General features: G+C 41.6%; 1 protein-coding gene and 2 long non-coding RNA genes across 9 annotated transcripts in view; 2 read left to right on the plus strand and 1 right to left on the minus strand.

Moving 5' to 3' along the window:
• Positions 1–20353, minus strand: part of ADAMTS9 (ADAM metallopeptidase with thrombospondin type 1 motif 9) — a 224177-nt gene that overhangs the window by 110964 nt on the left and 92860 nt on the right. The window lies entirely within an intron of this gene.
• LOC137233127 (uncharacterized) lies at positions 798–3059 on the plus strand. Its single transcript, XR_010947306.1, has 3 exons — positions 798–1210; positions 1901–2003; positions 2328–3059. It is a non-coding gene; the product is annotated as an uncharacterized lncRNA (long non-coding RNA).
• Positions 11059–14319, plus strand: LOC137232624 (uncharacterized). The gene is made up of 3 exons (XR_010947106.1): positions 11059–11365; positions 11939–12125; positions 14060–14319. It is a non-coding gene; the product is annotated as an uncharacterized lncRNA (long non-coding RNA).

Raw genomic sequence — 20353 nt, forward strand, 5'->3', positions numbered from 1 at the left:
ACAATGAAAATAATTAAGTTATCAACAACATCACTGATAATAATTCATCCGAGGGGCACCACTGGTGCCACCAACATCTATTGCCCATGAAATGAAGACAGATGAAGTTGATACGAAATATGAAGCCTTAAAGATCTTTTCAATATCTGGATTAGCTGCATCCCACCCATTCCTACGTGTGGTTTTCTCATTTGGGAACTTCAATAGAACTGACTTGGAAAACAGGATGCAATACTACACATATTATTTGCCTCAAATTAAGATCGAAAAGCGATAAGGAAATTCACAAGATATCTACTCTGATAGCAAACACTTTTCATTTCATGCTTTCTAACTTACCAATGAAGAAAAGCAGCTGCTTGTGGAAATTTTCCTATCTAACAGGTTTATTAGTGGGTCTATTATGATCTCATAAAGAAGTTATCATCTTGATAATCCAACACAGGTGTCAGCTCTTCTATTCTGAGGGAAATTTCCATCTGATTTTTTCCAGTCCTTTCCCAGGCAGTGACTTTTGCATCAATGTGCATCACAGATTATAATAGTTAAATTTAGAGTGTCACCTAGTACATATTATTTATTGGCTACATATCTGAGGGTTCTTGCTCTGCGGAATATTTAATTCCTTATATTTACAGCCAAAATAATCTCCTAGTTTGCCAGTAGGACTCTGACTTTTTCCTCTGGGGAAACAATCCAACTTGTTTAAGAGAATGATTTCCCCCCAACTTTGGGCAACACTCTCAAACAAAGTAATCTCTGCTTGTTACATAGAAACACCAAGGTCAGTATCTCAAATGCCTGGGCTTTTGTTTCTGCGAGGTCATTCAAAGGCAATGTTTAATGTGGAGCTTTGTTCAGATGCTGTCTTTACTTTTTAGACGAAGGTCTAAGAGTTTAAAATCCTTGCATTTCAACACATCTGGTGGAAACAGAACTGGCTCCCTCTCTAGAGGTAGCTCTGGATGTGGTGTGGATTTGTATCTCACTGTTCCTGGTGTGCTGTCCCTGGCATTAGGGTTGTCCTGCATCGGTTCTTTCACTTATACTGAGGGGCTGGGTCTCTGTCGCCAAGAAGCCAGCAAACAACCCCAGTGTGTCTGCTTGGATGAGAAGGGGTGAAGACCTAGAAAGAATGAGATCTCCAGCATTGCCGAGGCTGCTGAGAACCTGGACATCCAAATACAGATGGGAGGACCACACGGAATTGGTAAGGACGCCATGAGGAACCAAGAAGGAATAGGAAGGGGAGGGCTTAGGTCAGGGATGCACACAGAATCTGGCTAGAAGGAAGCTTCTCGATGGGGCTAGATGATGCTGGGGCTCAGAGGAAGCACCGGAGTGGATGGGATGTGGGCCAGGACTGCCTGAGTCATAGCAGATGCTTATACATAAGGGTTAATAGATGGTCTAGGAGGACAGTCCCAGCAGAGTGGGCACAGTTGAGTGTGTCTGCGTGATTCCTATTTCCAAGTGATCTTTATACATAAGATTCTGTTTATATGAAATGTCTTATGGAGGATGTTGATCAACTAGTCCATATTTCCAACCAGAGGACTGGTTGACAGCAGGTTAGGAGTAAGAATTGAGAAGCCAAGAGAAAGGTCATATACTAGAATCCATTACCAAGATAAGCCAAGACTCTGAAAATCTAAAGATTTTTGACAATCAGGTTTAACCATCACTCTGAGACTGGTGGGCAGAGTTCAGTTGTGAGACAGGAGACTGTACTAATTATTATTCAAGGCCTTTCCCTTGTGATTCTATAAAATATGAAAAAAAATCTAAATCACTTCATCAAAAAAATGAAGTGTGTCTTTTCATAACAACAAGCTCTTCTTTCTTTTTTTTTTCTTTTCAACAAGTTCTTGATTCTACTCTCATTTTGACTTTGTTTAAGAAACATAAAGGCAGACCTCATCTGGAAAGTATGATATCAAAAAGGAGGCAATGCTCATGCCCATGGTTCAGAACTGCCTTCGCCAGTTATAATGACAAGTGAAGTGAGTATCGCATGAACATCACACAATCAGAAAAGGCAGAGGGATTCCAGCCTGTACCCACTGTTCCACCGGGGGCGGGGGGAAGAATGTTGAGTGCAGAGATATAGACTTAGGGATCAAAGTTTCAAATCTGCTCAGTGCAAGACCTGGAAAACCATGTGGGCTCGTCACATAGAAAAAAGACAGTAGCTGCAATCCACATATGTTTATTACTGCTTTCCACACTGTAGGCACTGAGCAAATATTTATGGGAATGAATGAATACATGAAAGCTATAGCCATCATAGAAGTGTACTATAAACCAAATGTCATGTTTTCCTAAAGGTTTCAAGAAAGAACCACCTGGAATCTGATGCCCAGTGCTAATGCTGAACTGATTTGGCAGTTATTCAAATTCAAAGAGGCCACCCCAAAGGCACTCTTTCAGTTGGAGCAGAGCTATTAGAAATCACACCATGAGCGCTTACTATGAGTGGGACCATAAGCTGAAGGCTACTGGCTTCTCCTATTTAATCCCTACAGCAACCTTGTGGCTCAGGTACTATCAGGATTCCTCTTTACAAATAAGGAGACTGAGGATTAAAGAGGTGATCTCACTTGCCCAGGGTCACAGAGCCAGGAAGCAAGCAGCGTTAGCCTTCACATATAGCATGTGTTTTTCCAGAACCGCCATTTTCTTCCCTAAGTTATACTGAAGAGAGGGCTTGGTTAAGAAAACAGGCTGCTCACCCCTGCTTACCCATGGTGATAACAGAAAACTAGGACTTTAAAGAAATGTCCCTTAAGACTATTTTAGAGACCTCTGGGACTCCTCAGTCTCCCAGGAAGAGGATGGTTATCCAACCTATTTCTGACTTTAATACTTTCTTCACAAACTCTTTAACACCCTGGGAAGAAAGACGCTATGAAAAGTAAAGACACCATCATGTACGATAATATAAATATAAATAAAGAGCCACATTTCTCTTTGCCCAAAGCCACACTCTGGTTTTCTCTTGGCCATTTGTCAAGGTCGATTCACCCTTGGCATTCAGCCTGATGCCACATGGTGAACGATCATCTCTATTCACTGGTGAACGGCCCTTTGCGTGGTCACGAATGGAAGGTTACAGGTTGTAAATTTTGCCCTGCTGATCCACCAGGGATTAAGCTCTCAAATCTCTGAGCTATAGGTCATCTCAGCATATTTTATATATATTTTTATTCAGTCCATGTATTTATTTTACAAATTCAATGCTACGGAAAAGGAGACACGTCATGCTCACTGTCACACAGTAAAGAAGGAATAGACGTAGGCTTATGACTAGGAGCTCCTGTACCTAGCAAGGAACACTATTTGGTGCCCTTTGCACTGGGGATTTGTGACCAGATTCTGGCGCTCTGTGTGTTGCTTGGGAACCACAGCTAACCAGGCATCCTGATTCCTTCCACTCCAACTCAGTCATGATCACATAGAGCTAGCAGGATGGGCTGGGGCCAGCCAAGGCAGGTGTAGATTCTGCGCCTCTGGCTTTGAGGAATTACCACCACCGATATGAACAAGCATGGGTTTCACCACCTCTTCTTCTAAGGTACCAGTTCAAAACAAATTCCACGGGGTGGCTGTGCATGGGATTCCACAGCTCACCACATGGGTGTGTGCCTTCCCCTTGCTCTAAAATGTAGCCCTTCGAGGCACAGGTTTTGGAGTCAGACAGACCTACGTTGCAGTGCCATCTGCCATTTTACCACAGTGCCATTTGGAGCAAGTTACTCTCAGCTCAGATCTGTTCTCTGTAAAATGGGGATAATAGCACTATGCGTACGCAACAGGGCTGCCTTACAATTAGATGAGATGATGCATACAGAGCTCTTGGTGCTTTGTCCCGACTGTAAAAATCAATACACGTTCACTGTTCCTGCTACTACTACTTCTACTCCGTGGACTCTTTAAAAATATCTCCTAACATGCAGTTTAAAAGGTGAGTATTTTAAAAAATATGTTTACTCATGGAGTCTAAAATTAACATTCTAATACAGGCACTGCTGGGTGAACGAGGAACTCAGTCTGGCAAAATCTCCCTCTTATGAATGGGTGAGGAGCTCTTCTTTCTAAAGGTCACAGAGAAATCCCCAGAGCAGACATAAATGTTGATGATTCCTCTTCTTCTGCAGCGCCCTTTTCACTCTCATAGACTATTACTTATTAATATGGTCTCTTCTAACCAGAGAAGACAGACAGACAAGAAAAAGAAAGGCACCATATCTGAAAGCCACATCTCTTTTTCACTCCGTCACTTCCTGCTCACGCTTATCATCTCAAAAACTCCTTGTGTTTCCCGTTGGTTTTTTTGTTATGTTGTTTCTTTCAATGTCCTGAAGCACACAGTCCGCATCAGTGATAACCATTACCAAACACACATTCACTCACTTCCCTGCTCGGTTCAGCTCAGCTGTGGCAGCGCTAACAGTCCTTTGTCGGAAAGTGTATCTGCTCATTGGAGATGTGAACATGTTTAGGGAAATTTTTATAGGGCTTCTCACAATACAAGAATGGCTCTGAACAGGGGCATCAGGGATCCAAAAGGACCGAGGAGGGAGAGAAAGCTTGGCCAGGAAACAAGGGCTGTGACTTGAGGGCGTTAAGCCAGTGTTGACAGGCCTGCCTGATGGCCGTTCATGTCCAGGACCACCACGGCACTCATTACCATGAAAAGGAGCTGAGAAAGCATGAGATTGGCAGGGAACACCAAGGAAGAAAGCGGATGTAGGAATCACAGTCATCACAGCTGGATGGGGCATCGGGCCATCCTTCCAGCCCCATTACCCCCCAGTACGCCCAGCCTTTGCAGTGCTACAAAGGTCTAAGACTGTGGGAGAAAGGGAACTAAGGTTCACACGTCAACTCTTGGAGCATGCTTGAAGGCTCCTGTCAATACTATATCCAAGTAGGCGGCCTTGAATATGCCTCGCAAGGGAGATGGCAGGGCCAGGAACAGAAGGGGAGGCAGTGAGAGATGCTCATGACCGCCACCTCCCATCACCCCGCAAGAATTATGAGGTACCGGGCTCTCCAGCCATACAGCCTGCGCCCTCATAACATAACAACTTCTTATTAGAGGTGGGAAATACATTTTAACATGAAATACAGTAGCCTATGAAATTAGCTATGGAACTTGCGAAACCTAAATTGGGGTTCTTCTTATTCTGCAGGAGTGTAAATATTAGTTTTTCTCCCCATCAAGATAGAAACAAAAACCAAGAAAATTCGCAGAAGCCACACGTGGTGATTTCTAGAGTGGACACATCCAATGGTGCCCTCAGGGATTTGAGGTATATTATGTCATCAGGCTCTGTTACCACTAACATGCCCTCTGATTCCCCATTCCCAAGCACAGTGCGTTTTGTAAGCCTTCTTTTCCCTTTCAAGGTTAGACGTGATGATTCTGTGTAACCCAACTTCAGCCAAATCACGATATTGGCATTTTTCAGGAAAGAGGTGAAGATGGTACCGGGACCCACACCCTGTGCTAGCCACAGAAGTATTTCTGAAGGCAGACTGGAAGATGGGAAGGGTAATGGGTGAGGTTTTTGTTCCAGCATCCTTTATTCTCAGCTGTTTCAAAGGTGGGTGCAGAAGAGTCTGAGTGAGTGAGTGATGGAAAAGTTATGGCTGGTGGGAACAAGAACCCCACGCTTCTTGGCGCTCTGAAGGTGGACTGTAAGGGCCCAGGCTGGAGGATTCAAGGCTACCTGGAGATGTCATTCTGCTAGAAGATGACAGCCCTTGGGTAGACCCACTCATGACTTGGGCTACTGTCCCAGACAGCCAGGGACAGACCTGGGAAGCTAAAGTCACCTTTGGGAATGTTTCTGTAAAAAAGCAATGCAGGCAGGCAGTCTCTGGACTTTCATGCACCCAACCAATGTCCAGTCCTTGAGTTTCTTCCTCCTCCCAAAGAGCTTTCAGTCATTTAAAAGACACTAGGGCAGGGTTCATTTAATTGCCTCTTCCAGTCTTGCTTTCTCTGCCTGTCTGGCCATTCCTGCATCAGTTTCGTGTGAAAGGAACATCTTTGTCTGCCAGTATGTCAAATGTCTTATGCTGAAAAATTTACAACTATTGGGGGAAAGTAGTTCATGCAATGAATTTGCTTTTGGGTAGATATTAATGCCACTCCAGAATGGAAATATGCATACCTATCTGAGTCTGTGACCAGAGAAATATACCTCGGTGAGAGGGAAAAAGGTCATCTTAACCGTTATTGAATGAGATGTTCCTCCTCCAACTTTGTAATGCTCTACTGGTACTTCAGATAAGACCAAGTTACTATCAATATGCGCTAGTCAAGTCCTTTGTGGCTTTCCTTGTCTGCTCCTCCTGCTTACCTTTTGCTAAAGAAAAGGCTCAAAAGTACCGCTATGAAAGGATGGGATGAGAAGAAATAAAACCCAGCTAAAATGTAAGTGGCTCACAACATGGAAGACTGGGCATACAAGTGGCTAACATCATGGTTGATGGTTTTCTGTGAAACTTAAATGATTCCTGCACTACTCTTGAGATTTATTCTAATGAAAATCCAAGGGTTGAGGCACAAGCACGTGGTAGTTGTGAATTCAGTTTTGGAATCAATCAGACCTGCTGTGACCACTGCTATCTATTCCTTTGTGATCTTATGCAAGATGCTTAACCAGGTATGAGATGATGGTGAGTAAGCATCTTAAACCTAACATGTCTAAAACGGACGTCCTGATCTTCCTATTATCTTCATTTCAATCAATGGAAACTATCCATCCACTTGTCCACTGCACAAAATTTGGAGTCATTCCAACTCCTTTCTCTTGTATCCCATATCTAAACTTGGAGCGAATCCTTTGGCATTATCTTAAAAAGATGTCAGAATCCTACCACTTCTTGGGACTTCCCTGGTGATCCAGTGGTTGGACTCCGCACTCCCAATGCAGGGGGCCTGGGTTCGATCCCTGGTCAGGGAACTAGATCTCACATACATGACGTAACTAAGAGTTCGCATGCCGCAACTAAGAGTTCGCATGCCACAACTAAGGAGCTCACGTGCTGTGACGAAGCCGCCACTAATACTTGGCACAGCCTAAATATTTTTAAAAACCAAAAGAATCCAAAAAAAGAATCCTACCACTTCTCACCACTTCCACTGAGCACTCTCATCTGAGTTACTCCAACGGCTTCTAATGTTCTCCCTGTTTCTATCTTTGTTCCTCCTATAGCTTCCCCTAAATTCAGAAGCCAGACTCATTCTTTTAAAACAAATCCACGTTTCTACTCAACTCTCCCCATCAATGGCTTCCTACCTCACGAAGTGTAAGCAAAAATCCCTCCAATGGTCCTTTTCTCTCCCTCTCCCACGATCAACTTCCATGTTCCCTTCCATCAATTTCATCTCTAATTTCATACCCTACCATCCACACCCCCTCTATTCCAGCCACCTTGGCCTCGCGACTGCCAAGATATGCCTGGCATACTCCCGTCTCCAGGTCTTCACCTGAAATACTCTTCTCCTGGGTATCCACATAGCTTACTTTTGTGTTTTCCCGGATCTCGGCTCAAATGTCACCTTTCATTGGAGACTTGCCTGGCCTTAAAGTTGCAGTTCCCACCTTCTCTTCCATGTTATTTTCTCTCTTCTTTAATTTATTTTTATCCATGGCACCATTCACTTTCTTTCACAATACATATTTCAACTTTTGTTTTATTTGTGATTTATAGGTTATCTCCCCCCCACACTACAATGTAAGCTTGATGAGTTCAAGGATTTTTGTCTGTTTTGTTCACTGCTATCTCCCCAGTGCTCAGAGCAGTGCCTAGTTTATAGCAAACACTTGAATACTTAGGGATCACACAAACGCATGTGTGCATGAATAGTATCTAATAGAGCCTAGAGCCACTTATCTCACAAGAATTTTTAAGGATGAAGCAAACATTCTACACAATGCTCAGTTCATTGGTAGGGTCCAAATAAATAACTCGTGCTCTCTCCTATCGCCTGTGTCTATTCAATCTAAAACTGGCTAAGCACTCTTGTGGTTTAATATTTAATTCATAGTTACAGAACTGAATACTGCACAGGAGACATCTAAGAGGAAGGTTATCTGAGAATATGATGTAAGATAATGGACAGCAAGGGTTGGAAGCTGGGAGCTCAGAAGACCACACTGTCCTGCACAGGCAAGGCTAACACTGAAAGCTTGGCTAACAGCCACTGAGACCACCATATACTCTTAGGGTCACAAAATGTTGTTTCTCCTTCCCAAAGATGTCACCTTAGATTGACACGTTTGCCAGATGGAAAAAATGTAGATATACAGACTGAAAATAGACTACAAAGAAATGTAACAGACCAGAATGGGTTCTATCTAGGCCAGATACTGTCTATCTCCATTCTGGCTGGAAACATCTAAAAGCAAAGCAAAGCAAAGCAAAACAAAACAAACTAAAGACTTATACCATCTGTTCCAAAATAATGTGTCTAAGTTTGAGCCTGATTTTTTTTAAGTTCCCTTTCATTTAGAAAAATGCTCTCAGAGTATAGGGTATTCAGGATTACAAGACCAACATCAAGCCTGAGACTTTGTAACTGTAGATTGAATTTGATCTCCTGTACACTCTCTACAAGCTGGCCACCACAAGCCTCCCTACTAAGTGAGGTGGTTATTACCCAAATAATAGGATTAGGCCACATTCAGATATATCTAGTTTTCTTAGTTCAGCAGATCTTTCCTTACAGATGTGCTAATTCACATTGTTCTAGCATGCTATAAATGTGCAGGGGAAAACCAACCCTTTTCAGAGCTCTGGTCTGAGAGTGTTGGGTGACCAAGTCCAATTTCTGAGTTCCTTTGAAAACCATTCAAAATCCAGTGAAGTGTTAAAAGGGCTTATTCAAATATTCAGACCCCAAAGACTCAGTTTCAATGGCTTTTAAAAAGCAGAGGAGAGCTAAACTGGTTTCCACCAGGGTAAGAGCCTATTTTTGGATGTGTCACAAATCAAAATCAGTATTTCTAGAAGTTTTGAAAGCCCTTCCAGAGAGGGAGTGGGAAAGCATGAAGCTTGAGAGTCAGTCGGGTCTGGATCCAAAAATGACTGATTGTAGGATGCTGGGACACTTGCTTAGCCTGCGTGGAGCTCACTTTTCCTACCTGCAAAATGGACACAATAGGGACCATTTTGTAAGGATTATATGAGGGTTTGCAATAATGCTTACAAGGCACTAGGCCCAAAGCTTGGCTCACAGAAGATGATCCGTAAATGTGGGCCTTTTGTTATTCTTTCTCCACTTCTGGTCAAATCCATCTGGCCTACTGCAGACAGGCACTTTTTTTTTTTTTTTTTTTTGCAGTACGCGGGCCTCTCACTGTTGTGGCCTCTCCCGTTGCGGAGCACAGGCTCCGGACGCGCAGGCTCAGCGGCCATGACTCACGGGCCCAGCCGCTCCGCGGCATGTGGGATCCTCCCGGACTGGGACACGAACCCATGTCCCCTGCATCGGCAGGTGGACTCTCAATCACTGCGCCACCAGGGAAGCCCCAGACAGGCACTTTTATGTGCCACATCAAGACATGTAAGACCACTGGTCATTAGCTGGTGACTGGGATGTGGAGAAACACATTCATTCAGAGAAGTAAGATTTCATTAGTGGCTGTATCGTCTCATAGCCCAGAATAACTGGTAAGGTTATAATTAGGTAAAAGGCAAAACTCCATTTCTAATTTGAAAGAGCTTTTGACATAGTTAGTCCATTGGTAATTTAAGGTTCCAATTACTTCTGCAAGGTAGCACTCATTTGTCTTATGGGAAACCAAAGTCTCTTTCTACATTGAGCTCCAACGTGTATGTCTTTCTTTTTATAAGAATTTCCAGTCTTTTATCCAATAAAGTTTAAACATTGTGGGAAGAATCCAATATTTCTTTGGAGTTTAGGTCCTACCATAAAACTTCTGAGGTTCATGACAGTGTCTGGGTTCATTTTGCTTGCCTTTCCTCTACCAATAGATTTCTTCTCCAGTCTCAAAGATTTGGAGTCACTATTAGAGTTTATGGTCATCACTGGTGACCTTTTTGAAGAAGAAGAATTGAGATTGATTTTCCTTCTAGGGCCAGGAGATGGATCATCTAAAATGTTCTCTGTGCCACGGATCTCGGAGTTGCACCTGCCATTCTGATCATAAATACGTGTGTCTGTGTGGCAGGGGGGTCTGAGGTTGGCAAATATATAGCAATTGCCATCTGCTAAAGCAGAAGAGATTTGAAAAGTGGGAAAGGAGAGGTATGAAGGGGTAGAATTTCAGAAACTTCCTTCCCTGGGAAGCTCATGTATTGAAAAGCCAGGTATCTGGCCAGCCAGCCACATATCTGAAAAAGGTGATCAGCTAGATTAAAAAAAAACAACTGGTGGGAAAATAACTGTGAAAACCTGGTGGTCTCTACAACATAATGATTTACCTTCCCTGAGAGGAGGAAGAGAACAATTTTAAAACCTCTAAGACTTCTCTGACTTAAAAAAAAAAAAAAAAAGGAATTTGGAATCAAACAAATTTGGGAAATGCTGTAGACTATACCTACGTAATGCCTATGAGAATATGGAAAGGAAAGTTCTGCTGTAAGACACTCATTGAACCACGAGGGAGAGATGATATTGCCCCCAGAGGACGTTTGCCAATGTCGGAAGACATTTTTGGTTATCACAACCAAGAGGATATGCTACTGGCATTCTAGCGGGTAGAAGCTAAGGATGCTGCCAAACATCCTAGGATGCCCAGAACAACACCCCACAACAAAGAAGTACCTGGTCCCAAATGTCAATAGTGCCGAGGCTGGGAAACCCTGTTTCAGATCTATTCACAAGTCATGGAACACTTTCTGTACCACTGTCTCGGTCTCTAGTAAGAAACTGGTGTCCTAACTTCCCAGATAAAAATGCTCACTGGGATTAATTATGCTTTTATAAAAGTACTCCCCCCCAAAAACTCCTAAATATTCAACTCTGAAACCAATTCCTAGATATAGTTAGTGCATGACACATGTGCAAATTCTACCATGAATGAGGTAAGTGCTGTCTATCGATATCTATCGGTATCTACCTATCTATCTATCATCTCTATCCTATCAGTGCTATCAGTTCATGCAATCCAAAAGTATGAACATGTTGGAATAATGCTTGTTTTCGTAGAAATTCCAATCCTCATTTATGCCTTTCTATCCAAAGTTAGTGACCCCTGCCAAGGTTGCCATGCGGAATGTCTATGGACCACACTGCGCACATCTGTACACATCAACAACTTCCCCTCCTGGCTCCAGAAAAGATTGAATGATACTGCTTGTTGGTTTGCAAATTCATAGTCTGGTGAGACAACTTTGAAACCTCCTATTTTCAGTTCATTCTTGAAAATCTTTGACCTTGCTGGCTTCCTAGGATTCCACATACTACTTGATGGAAAATCTGACTCTCCAGAGAGAAGTATTTTCTGACAGCTAACCACAGTCATTCCACAGGGCTTGCAACTGTGACTTCAGCCTTGACTTCTGATCATCAGTCCTCTCTCTCCTATGAGGACCATGCTGTGCACTATAGGATGCTTGGCAACATCCCTGGCATCTCTTCATTAGATGCCAGTAATACCCGCCCCTCCCCCCCCAAACCCATTTATGACAACCAACGATGTCTCCAGACATTACCCAATGTCCATATTGAGAACCCTGAATAATCCCAAGGTTTACAAAAAGTCCTTCAACAAGCTCTCAAAACTGAATTGATTTCAATTCATTTGGTGGGGGGCAGAGCACACAGAGCTTTCTTTTGGATGGGAGGTGGTAAAGGGCCCACTGAACATTCACAGGGTGAAAATCCTAGGCTAAAAGGGTTGGGAATCCCTGGTCTTAGAGAACGTGACGTGTACAACGTAAAATCAATTCCCAGGCACAGCAATGAAGATCGCAACTACAATGAAACAAACAGGCTCTTCTGGACAGCACTTCCTCCCTGACATCACAGTTGTGACCTGTCACTGCTAAGCGGTTCCCAGATGCTTCACAGCTGATTAAGAGACAACCAAGGAGGAAATCGTGATTTCACTAAGAAAGTGCCAACCACAATGCAGGAATAGGTGAGTTGGTTGGGTGAGGGCTTTTTAGGAACACAAGGAAAACAAACAGCACATATTTGTGGAAAAGTTCTTTAGCTCTCAAAGGATTCTGGGCTTTGACTGGGGAGCAATGGATTAAAAAAGGGGAGTCTGCATTTGGCCAAGTATTTACTAGCAAGACCGGCAATGAAAGTCTGGATTTCCCTGGGAAAAGGGGAGCAAAAAACCACACCATTCCCAGAGACCCTTGCATTTTAGCTGCCCGGGTGGGAGGGGCGGAGGGAGGTAGGGGGGGAGGAGGAAGAAGAAGTTCATGAGAAAAAAGCCAATGAAAAACTAGGAAAGATGCTGTTTACGCTGAGCTCGGACTAGAGCACCCACTTTTATTATGATGTTACAATGCAAATCTGAGATTAAAAACAGCTTCCTAAAATGTGTCAGAATTTTTAAAGCCCTGAAATAAATCCAGACCTACTCTCTGCTTCCTTGTGAAGTAAAATACACACTCTGAACATATTTACGTTTCTTTAAGCATTAAAAAAGAAATAACTTATTTTGAAAATTTTCAAACTTAAAGAAAAATCATAAGAACATCACAAAGAACTCCCTCTCCCCTTATTCAGATTCCCTAACTGTCAACATTTCACCACATTTGCTCCCTCCTTCGTCCTCCCTAAATATACACATATATGCCATTATTATTTTTCCTTTTCCTGAAAAACTTGCAGACATAATGTCCCATCATCTCTCAAACTCTAATTTCCCCACATCAAGGACACTTTCCTACATAACTACCATACAACTCTCCAAGTCAGAAAATCACTGCTGATACACCACCAGCATCCAAACCTGTGTGTTTCTTTTTATGATTCCCTCCTGCAAGTTAGCTCTTTATTTCCATAGTTTAGGCCAGTGCAATAAGGATATCAGCTTCTGAGCAGTTCATTCATTCATTCATTCACTCATTCATTCATTCAATATTGTTGACAGTATGCCTACTGTGTGTACGGCACCAAGCTTGGGCAGTGGGCGTCTACAGCCCAAAGGAAATTAAAGTTTGGGGCAATTCAGTAAATGATTCGGTTAAAAGGATTTTCACTTGAAACGTGGTGGCTATGTCTACATTTCTTCCTTTGTTCTAGTTAGAAAAAGGGAGCAAAACCACGTTTTGTTTCGTTGTTTTTTAATGTCATCTCTTCCCTCACTTCATCTTACACACCTCCCAAACCATAACCGCATCTTAACATGCACTTGCCACATGGATGGAGGAATACATCAGTATTTGGGCGAACGAGGGGCAAAGAACGAGGTGAATGAAGGGCAGAACTCACAGTGGTTGACTGTCCCACCAATGGGAAGGAATAAGCCTTAGCATTGCCTGAAGAGTTCAACTCCTGTAGCTTAGTTTTAGCTCAAGAAAGAGTATGGAAGATACCTCAATGCATTTAATGTGTTTTATTTCAAGCAGACAGTTATTAGTGTGAGATCACTTTTTAATAAATTTTAATTTCATCATTTTTCATAATTCACTTGTAGTGCGACAGCATATCACATTCTACAATAAACCTAATCGTACAAACATCTACAAATCCCCTAACTGGCTTGACCAAAATCTAATTTCTCATCCTGATTACCTATATATCTACTGAACAAAGAAAACACTTAGATTTATTACCTCCAGTTATTCTATTTCTCTTTGTATATTAAAATGTCAGAAATATCACTTAATGTGTGCTTAATAAATACTTCATGCGTTTCCCCCCCCCCCAAGTCTTCTAGAAAGCCCCAATCTTGCTCTTTACCTGGTTTAATTTTAAGAAAAACAATTTTCTCATATTCATCCCTTTAGAGCTCTGAGAAAAATCTGTAAATGGCTCAATAATTCCAGAATGTTTCAAGCACTTACAATCTGGAAAAACAGAAAGTCTTAAATTGTATACATCCTCTTTCCACAGCTTTACACCACTTCACCAACTAAACAGCAAGATGAGGAGATTATATCTTGGTTACCAAGCTCAGAACCTGGTTCAGCCACAGTCTGACCTAGAACCAACTAGCTAATTTATCTGACGGCGCTAAGCTCATCAAGTAGAAGAGATTAAATTTGATAATGTGAGTGAATTGCTTTACATAACTTCTAGCAGAAAATAAATGTTCCAAAATGTAAGTGATCGTTATAATAAAAACTCAAAGCTGTCACAATAATTATGGGATGAAATGCACTGTATAAAACTGAGGGGAAACAGCTCTTCTGCAGATAACTGAAGCAATCCATTCATCTACTTTCTGAGATACTTCAGAAGAAGGTGGCTTAGAGAGACTTATTTGACTTATTTCCTATTTTCGTACATAGGCAACCTAAGAGTGAGGATAATAAAATGAAAAAGGGCTTCTAAAAACAGACCACCTGAACGGTTTATAGTTTAATTCAGATGTCACCCTAAAGGGGCAAAAAAACCCCACAACTCTGTCTGGTCGCTGGAAAAGAGAACTGATGACATCATCAGCCAATTTGCAGCCAATGTTGTTACATACATTTTAATTTCTGAGTGCATCAGTACAGGGTATGAACACGAAACAATCCGTAACGGTTTTCTTAACACTGGGGAGGCAAAGTTAAATGACGGCAATTATAGTGATGGAGGAGACACAGCCTCAACTCTGATTCTTCTGAAGTGTCTTTGAGACAGCTCCATAAACCTAATCTACTCAACCTTTACCTACAGGGCTCAGGGAATATGAAAGTTGCCTTCTTGAAACTTCTCCTTCAAAGAGGGAATGGTCTCTTGGAATTCAAGCTTCTACAAGGTGGCCACCTGGCGTTGTCCATTTTTGCCCTCTCCTAAAAAGCATCATTACACCTTGCCCTTTCGACCCACAGAACACATAAACATTCTTTCTCCTTAACTGAACTTACTGCCATGATGAACTTGAACTCTGAGATGCAAAAGAGGAGAGTTTGTTTTAACAGCTGCTTTTATGTGGAGGCCCTGGAGTTACTACTCTAAAGACAGCTGGTTATAAAAGCCTCTTTTTTTTTTTTTTTTTTTAGGTTTGACCATTGTATTTTTCTTTTTTTTAACATCTTTATTGGAGTATAATTGCTTTACATTGTTGTGTTAGTTTCTGCTGTATAACAAAGTGAATCAGCTATACGTTTACATATATCTCCATATCCCCTCCCTCTTGCGTCTCCCTCACACCCTCCTTATGCCACCCCTCTAGGTGGTCACAAAGCACCGAGCTGATCTCCCTGTGCTACTTTTTCAATGCCCAGCTGTCAGGGAACACCCACTAAAGTGTTCCCAAACAAGGGTGCAAAACAGAATGACAAGAGGATGGTACATATTAGATGCAAGGGCATCCTACATAGGGGCCCATTACATGCTGACATAGGGCTTTTCTCCCCAATTTATTTTTATAAGTTTACTGATCCCTTGGCTAGTTGAATATTAATTGCTAATTGCCTGAGGTTGCCCTGTCTAATACGGTAGCCACCAGGCACAGGTGGCTGTTTATATTTAGAGTAATTAAGTTAAGTACAATTTAAAATGCAAAATCCTATTGTACTTGGCCACATAATAAGTGCTTAATATTAGCCACATGTGGCTAGTGGCTTCCATATTGGAAAGGAAAGATAGAGAACATTTCCAACATTGTGGAAAGTTATTGGACTGCTCTGGCCAAGGCATAACCTCATTCTAATAAGAGAAAGGGGATGCAGGCCTGGCTAAGAATGGTGGCTTTGTAGGTTCAGCCTCCATTGATTCTTTTCCATACTACTTCCTGTACACTCTTTTGGCTGCCAAGTTCCTATTTTATAAATTTCTGGAAAGGGATGTTGCAGTGATTAAAACAATCCATGAAAATGAACAACAGCAAGAACAAAGATGGTGATGTGGCAATCCACACCTTCCAGATCTTTTTATTGGCACCTATTAAATCACAAAGGGGGAAATGTACTCTCAGCCACAACTTCCCACGCTGGTGTGGAGGCTGAGGACCCCAGAGGGGAGAGGCAGAAAGCCAGGCCTTCCACTTACCCTGGCTCTCAGACCCCTGAACTCATGTTTGGGTTCTTACGTAAAGGTGAACAGGAGCGTATTTCCTGACAGGAGGTTTTGAAAGGTTCCATGCCATCAGCGAGAGGGCATTTATCACTGAAAATTATTGAGCAACTGCACATTTAAAAGGAAAGACGAGATCAGTAATTTATATCGGTTGAACAAAGATCATTAGCAACATGAAGATATATATATATATTCTAATAGCAATTTGTATTTTTATGGTTGTAGTGAGGCTTCCAGGAAAAAATTGTCAGTTCTATATGTGTTCAAATTTTCTGTTTCCCCACTAGGATGAATAGCTCTGACTGTTCACTGCTGTATCCTTAGCATGCAGAACAGATTAGCACCCCCGTAGGCCCATAACAAGTATTCGCTGAAAAATGAATGATTTTTTTTTTAAAAAGGAATGACCCACAGTCTTTTACGCCCTCCTCATAAATCTTCCTCAACTGCCTTTAATAATCAGGATTCCCTCCCAGCCAATTAGACTTGGACTCAGCCTCTACCTCCCACTCCACATTCCAAAGTTTCCATTCCTGTCCATTCCAAAAGGGCAACTCGCTGACCTGAGTCGGGGGGAGGACCTTCACTCCTTCTCAGGGTCTAACGTCTCTCCTACCCTTGCCCCCATCCCCACCTTTGGACTTTTTAAGACTGTAAAAACAGAAATCTGTCAAGCTATCAAGAAATATCAGCTGTCAGAAAGCAGGAACAGAATCTCTGATAGGCGTACAATCACTGTAAATACGGAGGGAAAAAAAAAAAAGTCCAGCTAAGTTTTATCTCCAACGAAACAGATGCAGGCCAGTGTTTTGCTTTTTTGGAGCACATGTGAGATGAGTGGTTTATAGAGTCTTAATCTACCCTGAGTTCAAATAAACTTTGTAATTTCATATGTCACAATGTTTTCATTAAAAAAAAAACCTATCTTATTTTTTATACTCCATATTGATAGAGGCAAATAATGTGTTTCTTATTTCTTTCTTAAAAGACACTAGAAGTATGTTTAAGATCTGTCTTCATTAGTAAAGAAAAAAAAATCTTATATTTATATAAAAATGCATACACATTTGATGTGATATTCCTTATAGCCCAAATCTTTATATCATCCTCCGAATCTGGCTATTATGACATTTTTAAAATAAAAAAGAGAGCTGTTTTGCCATTCCCTAAACATAATCAGTTGTTTGAACTGTTCATAGCTGCCGGTTATGGGAATTTACCAGTAAAAGTTATAAATTTAGATTTTCTATTGCTGGAGTCAAAGGGGCAATGCCAGTATTAGCTAAATAATGTTGAGTCTAGATGGAGTGTGAGTTTTAGGCATATCCTTTTATTGAATATAAGCAGGAGTTTAAAAAATTCATTCTGAACATGAGCTGTTTCTTCCTACCAAAACAAACAGGACACTGGGAGACACTGCTTTGGAAAAGATCCTTGGTGTTCTCCTTACTGGCTACAAGTTATAAATCCTTCTTTCTCCCAGGGGAGAAAAACAAAAAAAGGTATACTGACATTGAAGTTGTATCGCTAAAGTAGATTATCACCCAGTCAAATGGATTCATAAAAACACCTCTCTCAACAGGGTAACACGGGGGCTAAATGTGACACAGATTTGCTTAACTTGGCTTGGTACACAGTAAATACTCAGTAAACGTTAGCTACGATCACCTGCTTTGGAGAAGTTATCTTATTCAGCACCTCATAAGAAAACCCTCAAATGCATATAGGGACTCCCTTATTTTGGTCCTTCCCCCCCCCAGTTACCATAACAAACTACAGTGCAAAATGGAGGCTCAGCAGGGGAGTGGAACCAGCAAAGATCTGAGGTCATCTTTATGATTTATCATTTTTTGAAAAGTGCAGGTTCTCTTAAAACTTTCAAGTTACTGTTATGTTTTCTTTAATAAGAAATGCTTCTGAAATGTATTTCAGGTGAACAAATAACAAAACTGACAAATGTTGTAAGTCTTTTATAGTTATCTGAACACAAAGAATAAGGGATGATCAAATTGATGCACATTAGGTGAGCTTTTTCCTGTACCTGGCTCCTCTGACATATTCAGAACCATTTCTCCTAATCACTGGTTTTGTCTTCTGGTTATGCCTTAGCATTATCTACAAATTCAATAAATGGAGTATTCATATTTCATAGGTGAGACTCAATGAATCAGGACAACAGTATTAGAGAAGAAAAAAAAACCAACAAAATATTAGGCCTCGTATGTTTTTGTTTATATCACTAAGCATCATTTCCAATCCAGAAATATTTTTTAAAGTATCCCTTTAAAATACACATTTTTTTTTTTTTTTTTTTTTGCAGTACGCGGGCCTCTCACTGTCGCGGCCTCTCCCGTTGCGGAGCACAGGCTCCGGACGCGCAGGCTCAGCGGCCATGGCTCACGGGCCCAGCCGCTCCGCGGCATGTGGGATCTTCCCGGACCGGGGCACGAACCCGTGTCCCCTGCATCGGCAGGCGGACTCTCAACCACTGCGCCACCAGGGAAGCCCTAAAATACACATTTTGAACTATCCAATTACATAAAGCTTGCCACTTGGCTAACTCAGATTTGGGAGAGGATGGTACAGGTTGGAGGGGATTTACAAAATTAAAACGTGTCTTTAAAACCAAAAGAAACATACACATGCATTTCTAAGCACACAGCCTATTTGCCTTTACAGTCTGCTGATAAACACTGATTTTTAAACATAGTACGTAAAATTAAATAACATGGAAAAAATAAATATGCTTTATTATATAAACACATAGAAATCTGTACTGCTCAAAATATTCAGATAATACTAGGCTTGGCTGCTTAAAATGTATTCGGAAAGTATGGTAGTGATATTTACAATCTTTATTTTTCCTAGAGATAGATGTGGTGAGGTGATAAAATACTGATGTCAGACGTTTTCTCTTCCTACCTACAGAAGCTGCAAACTTTAATATGAAAATGAGGTAGACACAAACTCATAAGTTGGCCAGGCAGAAACAAAAGCACAGTTCCTTCGTGAGCTCATAAATTCTCATTATTCGGGTCGACAGGCATTATTCCAAAGCACCTAAAGCAAGGCTCAGAGAACACATTTAGGTTTTGGCATGAAAAACTCACACAAACAATTTCTCCTAAGGAGAACCATGGTCTCCAAGGCAATCAGCCAGCAGATACACGGGGCGATGCAAAAGGGAAGGCCGGAGGACCATCCTGGATGGGTGACATCGCCCGGCAACCTTTTCGATTCCATCTGGAAGCAGCTCACTCTAGAATGCTACAGATTTTTGAACCCACTTCCCACTAGTTTGACAGCTCTCTTTCCTCTTTACCCCTCTAGTCACGGGATGTGTGCGTGCAATAGGCAAATCAGTGGTAAGAACCTTATTTCGAAAATAAAACATTACCAAGTCAGAGTGCAAGGACACGTTCAAAAGAGGACAGAAAAGACGAAATCTGGGGAAGGTGTTTTCCACAATCACGATTCTAAATCTCTAGTGACTTGAGCCCGAATTAAGGGTCTTAAAATGAGTACCTGAAGCCTACATTCACAAAAGCTTCATGTTAGAGAGCCTGGACACCACGCTAGCAGCCATTTGCAGTTTCTCTCCTACATACTGCTCCTTGGTAACAACTGTTGAACTAGCCTATCTTCGTTTTGACCTTGGAAAAGACTCACACAGCAATAGCTGCTTCTCGACACTATCTCCAGCTTGGGAGTACTTGGGGAAAGAAAGCAACAAGGCCGGAGGGGGACTAAAGGCTACCCTTGGTCTCTAATAAATCGAGTTCACTTTCTCTTGAAAGCAACATGTTAGCACCTTGAATACAGTTTTTGTTGTTGTTAATGTCACTCTCAGTTACAATGATGAAGCACCATAGAAGTGGCTTTATGGCTGTTAACACAATTCACTGAGGTATGCTTCAATGTAGAATTACTAAGAAATTGTACCAAAGCATCAATAAAAGTCAACATAAAAGTAAAATCCAAATCCTACATTAAGAATCTAAAAGGTTGCCCTCACACACATAATTTAAGTAATATATTACAAATGAATCTATTTAAATAAAACGCTTTTGATTTAGTTGTTGTAAAAATCACAATAAAAAGCCTTGTAGAAGTGGCCTTGCTCCCAGGCTGCAGAGGCATTTGAATATATATTTGAATAATGATCACTTTACAAAGGAA

Source organism: Pseudorca crassidens, chromosome 10 (genome assembly GCF_039906515.1).
Source record: "Pseudorca crassidens isolate mPseCra1 chromosome 10, mPseCra1.hap1, whole genome shotgun sequence".
NCBI classification, from domain to species: domain Eukaryota; kingdom Metazoa; phylum Chordata; class Mammalia; order Artiodactyla; family Delphinidae; genus Pseudorca; species Pseudorca crassidens.